Raw genomic sequence first — 8,862 nt, 5'->3', positions numbered from 1 at the left:
TTACCATTATATAATCAGAGGAGTATAGAAAAGTTTATGAAAGTGTCACTCCACAGTACAATAGCAAAATATATAAATATGTGTAGTATTTTTATGTTGCATTAATCAGTGTCGAGCACACCTTACTGAGGAAAGGGTGTGGACCAGAAGACATTACAATTACTAAATGATATTTAGACAGACTTAAAGAAGTTCCAGATCTATACTTGTGCTCTTACTATTTCAGTTATTTAGCCTTTAATGTAAATAAACGTGCAAACAATATACTTGCTCTTGTGAATTTATTTAGATGTTAATTACATTGTGCAGCTGTCTCTTTAATACCGCGTGGTTTATATACAGGTTGCTGCTGATTGGGCTGATGTGTGTGACACACCCACCAAACAAGAGAAAACGCATCTCTAACCCGTTGCACACCGTTTCCAGCAAACATGTCGTTCAAAACGGAAACCGTAGCAAAACGGTGCACACCGGTTTGAGCTGGAACGTGCCCCAGACTCTGTTGCTATCTGTGAAGCCAAGCATTAGAATAGCCTACTAATCTAAATTTGTTAACCCACAGTTACACATTTTAACAGATTAATCGCATATTTTCATTTGCTGCATGCTTTAAAAAACACAGTAAAACATTTTTGAAATTTTTTTTTGAAGAAAAAAAAAAAGATACGTCTCGTATAAGTTGCATTTTCAGAGATAATAACGGCAGGCCTAATAATGTTGTTATGTACCAACATTGTGAACACTATAGGATAATTTAGTTCCCCTCACTTTACAACAAATCCTTTAAATTTAACCGTATCAGAACAGAATAAGAATTTAAAAATATATAATTCTAATGGATAAATATAATTGCAGTATATAATAATATATGCTTAGCAATAAACATGCCAAAACAAATACATTTATAAAGAAACGTAATTAAAGTTGGGCTTACTTCTCTCAGGCACAAATCCAAATGTGTCCATATTCGAGATTTGCTGCATGCTTTAAAAAACACAGTAAAACATTTTTGAAATTTTTTTTTGAAGAAAAAAAAAAAGATACGTCTCGTATAAGTTGCATTTTCAGAGATAATAACGGCAGGCCTAATAATGTTGTTATGTACCAACATTGTGAACACTATAGGATAATTTAGTTCCCCTCACTTTACAACAAATCCTTTAAATGTAACCGTATCAGAACAGAATAAGAATTTAAAAATATATAATTCTAATGGATAAATATAATTGCAGTATATAATAATATATGCTTAGCAATAAACATGCCAAAACAAATACATTTATAAAGAAACGTAATTAAAGTTGGGCTTACTTCTCTCAGGCACAAATCCAAATGTGTCCATATTCGAGATGTAGCTGAAGCTAAACTATTAGCCTTATTAGGTAAAATAGGCTTTGTAGTTCACGCGCGTTCCAGTATCGACGGAAAAATATCATAATGAGCAAAAATATGCCACAGTGGACCGGCACCGGGTCTCGCGCCGAACAGCACGGTGAACGGCTGCTGTTTCAGATGAATGCAGCAGCTTAGTGCGCGCGAGGCGCCGGCGCGATCAAACAGCTGAAACATCAAATCAGGCACAAATCCAAATGTGTCCATATTCGAGATGTAGCTGAAGCTAAACTATTAGCCTTATTAGGTAAAATAGGCTTTGTAGTTCACGCGCGTTCCAGTATCGACGGAAAAATATCATAATGAGCAAAAATATGCCACAGTGGACCGGCACCGGGTCTCGCGCCGAACAGCACGGTGACCGGCTGCTGTTTCAGATGAATGCAGCAGCTTAGTGCGCGCGAGGTGCCGGCGCGATCAAACAGCTGAAACATCAAATACACTACTCCCTCATTTTTGGTCATACAGTAAAGGCATAATTCGAACATTTCGCTTTTAATCTGTGTATTTAACAGCCTGGGAGACCTTCCCAGGGCAGTACCTTGCCTCACCGACTAAAGTCAGGGCGCTCACTACGGAGACGGCACCAGAGGTGAGGGGGCACAGTGGCCGGGCCGGGCCCCCTCAGCCCTGTAGCCAGTCACAGCGACTGATTACACACACACTCACCATCATTCGGGGTCAAGTATTGTATGCATGCATCGCTGTTTAGCTACTTTACAGACAGTGTTGTCAATTTAGCTACTTTGTAGCTAGATTTAGCGACTTCCCTGCCCCTTTTGACACTTTTTTCAAAAGTTTAGGGACAAACACAGCAACTTCTTGGACAAACCTTATCTAAGTTCTCATCTTGCCCACTGATCTACATTCATCTTTATATAGATCAGTGAATTTGCCACTGTGATGTCATCTAGTGATATTTGGCTACCAGTTTTAGCTACTTTCGTTTGAAAGCAGTTGGCAACACTGTTTACAGAGCCGTTCCAAGTCTTAAGCCCTATTCGCACGGGATTAGTAAATTTTTCTCGTCTTATTTTCTCTGTATTCTGGAGTACTCTTTTGTCTTGCCCCATTTATCACTGTTTGCTGGTACTGACCCCAGCCTGTCTGACTACGCTCTCATAATAAAGCCCTCATAATATGAAGCCATGCGTGACGAAGGCGTGTGGATGCATAGGCAGCACTTATGCATCCACACGCATGGCTTCATTACAATATTTCTGCATTTATGAAAATAAATAAATGTTGGAAATGTATTCAATATTTTAAACAAAGCTTTGTAAAATATTATTCAAAATAATATTTTGGAACTTGTAGTTTTTCGAGTTGAATGCATTAGCCTATTGTGCCTGTTCAATGTCTGTATTTCTGTCGTTGTCCAGTACAGTTTTGTTGATCGACTCGGAGAAAGAGAAAAAAAAAAAGCGATCTTTAGTGGATGCAAACCGCAGATGGTGCTAATGCAGTTATTATTATAGTTTGAGATGTGTTAAAAAGAAAAAGTTACCGTCGTAACATATCAAATTTTCGGGGTTCCCCGCATGTGTGTCAAGTCTGATAAAGCTGGAGGATTTCGGATTAACACTGTTAGTTAATAGCCACCGTTTATTATACTCAAGTGTATAGGCGAACCCTGTATGAACGCTCTGTTACAGTAGCATAAGTCATAAATGCATAGCATGACTTTATTATTTACTATAATAAAAGAAAAAAAAAACTTACATTTTCGTCTTTAGTAAGTAGCAATTTTTAACAAATGTCGCTGTCAGCCGGGTGGGAGTGGTTCGGTGTTAATATCAGATTTTGATGGAATTTGCAATATGAGGAAGACTTTAAAGATCTTTCTGTTTTTCACATTTAATGTGCGGTAAGTGTGTAATTTCATTCGTAAACACTTTCGGTTTCACTTGGAGCATTTCACATTGGATGAAGTTTCTCTTATTCCTCAAACCGTCACTGTTCCGCTGCCGGGATGCTTGGCACTCTTTTTTTAAATTGCGTTTTTACTCTATCAAATATTTTAGTAATCACCCTGAACTAGGTAACTTGAAAGCTTAAAAACACAAAATTCATCCTGTGAGAACCGTTTTGGAATCAGACATTGCGTTACCATGGAAACAGTACTTTAAAAATCCTCTTAGCTAGCTCCTCCCCCTAGTGGATGGTGTCAGGTTTCATACTACAAAATGTACTATGCTATTTTATAATAAAATCTTTTTTAATGCTGACAAAACATATCGTTGGAAAGCTCTGACAGTCAAGGTTTCATATTTGGTGACTGTTTTGCGGTAGAAGTGATATCGTGACAGAAATTGATCGATTTGGGACAGAAAAATGCGTAAAAAAAAATTCAGTAGAGTTTTGGGTATTTTTGGTACAGCACCCAAATAAAATCTCTCAATTTTTGTGATATCAACTTCAAATTTGGAACATAACTTGGTTAGACATATGGCTTTGATTTTATAGCAATTTTAGAGTGCAATATATTTTGTAAAATATTTATTTTATGTAAAATAAGGTTTTAGTATACTATATTTTCTTTACTGTAAAGAATCTAAATAGTAATTTACTCACACTCACGTCATTCCAAAACAGAAATGAAGATACGTTTAATGAAATCAGAGTTTCCAGTTTAGTTCGAAAAATAATCATTTGTTATAGTTCTTTACAAAATAACCACAAACTTTATTTTCCATCGAGTGAGGAAAACATGGTCACTTCAGGCCAGTAAAGATCTCAACAGTAGACATTATTGCACTTTATTACAGGCGCCTCACGGAACTGATTTCAGACAGACTTCTGAGGCAGCGTAATGGTTTAAAGACCTACAGCAAAATATAGAGAGCTTTGGTGATAACTAAGTGAATATTTATTTACTGCAATAGTGATTTCTCGCTAACAATGTTATGTGTGACCCTGCGCCACAAAACCAGTCATAAGGGTCCATTTTTGGAAATTGATTTATACATATCAGCTTTCCATTGATGTATGGTTTGTTAGGATAGGACAATATTATAATATATAAACGTCCGTCATTTGTTTTTATCTCCTGCTACAATAAAGATATTTTTAGAGTGCAGACGTTGAGCAACGTTTGATATAAGAAACAGGTCTTTGCTCCTACAACAGCTGGGCGAGCGTGTTGAGAGCGTGTTGAGATGGGAGTATAGGAATTACACCTGCAGCATGTCGTGTGAAGCAGTCGCCAAACTCACTGACACCAGAGCAAAAACTTTCACTTTTAATGCAGGAGATAAAGCAAGAACTTTATATCCCAGCAATGTAGATGACCGTGAAGACCGATGCATGGAATCATTTGATTCTTTAAAAGAAAGACTTTCACGACTGCACCAAAAAGAGATACGCTTTGAACGACACGACGTCCGTCATTTGTTTTTATCTCCTGCTACAATAAAGATATTTTTAGAGTGCAGACGTTGAGCAACGTTTGATATAAGAAACAGGTCTTTGCTCCTACAACAGCTGGGCGAGCGTGTTGAGAGCGTGTTGACATGGGAGTATAGGAATTACACCTGCAGCATGTCGTGTGAAGCAGTCGCCAAACTCACTGACACCAGAGCAAAAACTTTCACTTTTAATGCAGGAGATAAAGCAAGAACTTTATATCCCAGCAATGTAGATGACCGTGAAGACCGATGCATGGAATCATTTGATTCTTTAAAAGAAAGACTTTCACGACTGCACCAAAAAGAGATACGCTTTGAACGACACGCTAAAACTCTGAGTGAATATCATCGATGTGGACGCATTCCCAGAGGTCTTCGAACTGAACAAGCCCCTACCATCGGCAAAGAAAATCCGGACTTCTGTCAACGCTGGTGTGAAGTTCTGAACCATTTGATGTTATTAATCGTCGAACACCTCGAAGGAACCTTCTTCTGTAAAAACTTCTATCCTGGAGTGTGAGAAAGAAATCCAATCTGCATACAATAAAGGAGAAACTAAATGAACTACAACTGAACATCCAGGAACAATTGAAGAAATTCTGAGATGATTTAATCACCTTTAAACTAACAAATTTAGACGAGATACAATGGATAATAAAGACAAGATCTACAGATGGATGTCGGGAAACGGGAAGAACCCACAGACGCCAGTGAATCCAACCGTTCTTCTTCTACAACTACCAGGCCTTTCTTGGCAAGTCCACATCGCTCCCAAAGAACACGCACCAGAAGAGGCTCGAGGGGAAAGACTATAAACCCTACTGAAAACAAAGACAGAAGACCAATCTATCTGACAAAGAACTGTGTCCAAATTCTCAGTAAAGGTTTATCTTTTGTTCCGATTCCAAGAACTGATCCTTTCTTAGTCAAGATAGAACGGTTCAAGTTCATGAGAAATGTGACACTAAAGTTTTTTGGTTTGTAACAGAACTAGTGCAACTAATCAATTTAAACCTAAAAGTGCCTTTACACCCCACATCTCCAACCCCTCGGTGAACACAGAGCTGGTAGAGAATGATGTAGATAAAATGTTGATGAAAAACCCAAGTTTGAGCCGAAGAATCTAGACCAAGTTCAAAAAGCAGCTTTAGAGGATTTAAAAAATAAAAAATAAAAAAAGAGACATATCAATTATAATCCAAAAATCAGATAAAGGCGGAGCTATAGCTATACGAAATACAGATAAATATATCTCTAAAGTAAAAACAATGCTTAGCGATTCTTCATGTTATAAAAAAACTAATATTTAATCCTACTATAGAATTTAAATCCCAGATTTAATGTTAAACAAAGGTTTTGAAGAGAAATGGATAACAGAACAAGAATCTAAATGCTTAACAAATCATCATCCAGTTGTCCCGGTGCTTTAATGTTTTACCTAAAACACACAAATCTATTGTAGATCCTCCTTATCGACTATAGTATCTGGTATTGGCTGCCTCACGGAAATGTTGTCTGTATTTATAGATTATTATTCACAACCATTACTGACACAACTGCCTTCTTATTCGAGAGATACAACAGATTTTTTAAATAAATTACAATCCTATTCCAATTTAGATTGGTTAGTAACATCTCTGTACACTTCAACTCCACACAAAGAAGGTTTAGAATCCTGAGATTATTTTCTCCAAACTCTACAGAATCCAAGATTGCCTTCTAGAGGCACACCTCTAGCACCACGTCACGCTAACCGGTTACATTTGAATTAGATTTTATTTACAATAATCATCCTTTTGGAAGTTTCAGCACTGGGCAAGATACACTGATGATTGCTGGAAAGCACGTGAAGAGGAATTGTTTTTTAATTCTAGATTAGGTTCTATTATATTTTCAGTTCAGCACAATTTATCATCAGTTTATTTTTTAGATGCATTTATCTCAAAAGTCAGTAAGATCTCCACCACAGTGCTCCGTAGACAAAAACACGTTGTTGTCTGCTGAGTCATCACACTGACAAAAGGGTCACCATTAAGTCAACTCTATAGACATGTTTGTGATTCAGAAGAGTCAAACTGAAGAATGGTTTTTGTTCAAGAGGATATCCACAGACTTGGTTTCATTCAGCAGTAAGTATTGGTTCATTGTAGCTTCAGCTCCTTTCCTTGGCTTCAGATGTTTTCTTATAAAAGATCTTCAGATTTGGCAAATATGCTAGTTAGATCAGATGTAGGGCGTGATGAGAAGAACACGTATACAAGGTTGTTTCCCATGTCGAAATTGCACGCTATACTACAATGCAAAAAGTTCACATGTTTACTGACGAATAAAACATACCATATCAAATCTTGCATCACATTGTAACACATATACCTTTGTCTTTTGTGCAAGTGTTACACGAACCAGTCTTACTCACGAGTCAGGTGTATTAAATATAATTACCAAGCACCTATAAATTCTAAATGACAAACAATTGAGAGTTCAACAGTTAGGACCAGAGCATAAAAACAGTCCAGTATCCCAAAGCACAGTCCTTGGCTTGTAATCACTTAAACCCATATACTTTGCTCAGTCTCTGTTGTAGAGAGCATAAAGTGAGAGCACAGTCTTAGTTGAAACATGAAGTGCACAACACAGTACTTGAATGCCAAGATGATTCTCCAGCAAAGTTCAACCTGAAAAGAGATGTTTGAAGTCCAGCGTTGCTTTTAAGCAGTATTAAGTCAGCTCCCCTAGTTCCAGGCTTCTCAGATGTTTAAGCCACCAAATAATCCATACCTGCTCAGAACACAGACCCTCTGCAGACAAACATTTAAACACGCAAACCATGTGCTACAAACACTTAGTTAACCAAGCAAAGTACCACGAACAATTACTCACGGATGAGCTTAGAACAATAAAGTTCCTCAAACCACCACGAGGTAAGCTTCTCAGAAGAAGATAGAGAATTAACTTCCCGCCATTACTCCTTCTTTGCTACCTTAAATAGGTAAATGCATGCATTACCTTAACAGAGCGCCCCCTAGTGCTCAGGTGAGTAGTGATAATGTTGCTCTAAGAGGATTTCTGGTACATAAGTAACAGGGAAACTGTTACAACATGTTCTACTAATAATATAATATACTTACTTCAATGTCCATGTCCACTGTTGTATGTCGGAAAAGCTTCGGGGCCATTGAGAATTAGAATCAGTGAACACAATCAGCTACTCGTAGACGTGATGATACTTCTCCAGCGGCCAGACACTTTACTGAACATAACCATAGTGTACTTCTCCAGCGGCCAGACACTTTACTGAACATAACCATAGTGCTGAACAGCTGAAATCTTTAGAGATTGAGAAAATAATGAATGTTTTATTTAAAGACCATGTCACCGTTGGGTCTAAATGAGGATTTTGATCTTTCATGTTTCTTGTAATATTTTTTTTTTGGGAGCAGTGTGTATGAACGGCATGTTTAGCCTGATGTGTTATTGTCCCCATTGATTTTTGTTGAATTTTCTGCTGTTATAGATAGAACTGATCTGGAGTCTGTGAGCTTGGAAGTCTAATTACTGCCACCTGTTGGTCTTTATTGGTCTTGATATAATCATTGAGTTACTGGGATCTTGTCACACTGACGAAGGCAGCGAGCCTAAACGTTTGTCATTATTGCTAAATGTTTACGATCTACAGTAAACTGTTTTTATTTTTTGGTAACTGCATGCACTGGACACTGTGCTCTCCATGTTCTGATGTAGTGTGTAATGAATGATGTGTAGCGTGTGTATTACTGACTCATGTGTGTATGAAGAAAGCTTTGTTTGATTTTGAGCACAGGTGAAATGGTTTAGAAGCGATTGTGTGATTTTGCCAGAAGAGTCAGGGCTTGTGTGGATTCAGTCTGAAGATGTGGATTTGTGTTTACGGTTTTGAGAAAATGAGTGATGGTTTCAAGAAATGTGTTTGAGCAATTCAGAAAAACTGTCAAATTAAAATGTTGCAGAAGTGCTTTTTCAAGCCAGTTTATCAGCAGTTCTGTGTGAAAGTGAAACAATAAAGCCAGATCTCTATATCCACAGA

The sequence above is a fragment of the Sinocyclocheilus grahami genome, unplaced genomic scaffold, assembly GCF_001515645.1.
Source record: "Sinocyclocheilus grahami isolate Dianchi unplaced genomic scaffold, SAMN03320097.WGS_v1.1 scaffold613.1, whole genome shotgun sequence".
Lineage (NCBI taxonomy): Eukaryota > Metazoa > Chordata > Actinopteri > Cypriniformes > Cyprinidae > Sinocyclocheilus > Sinocyclocheilus grahami.
The sequence above is the reverse complement of the archived record's forward strand: the minus strand, read 5'-3'. Positions refer to the sequence as shown.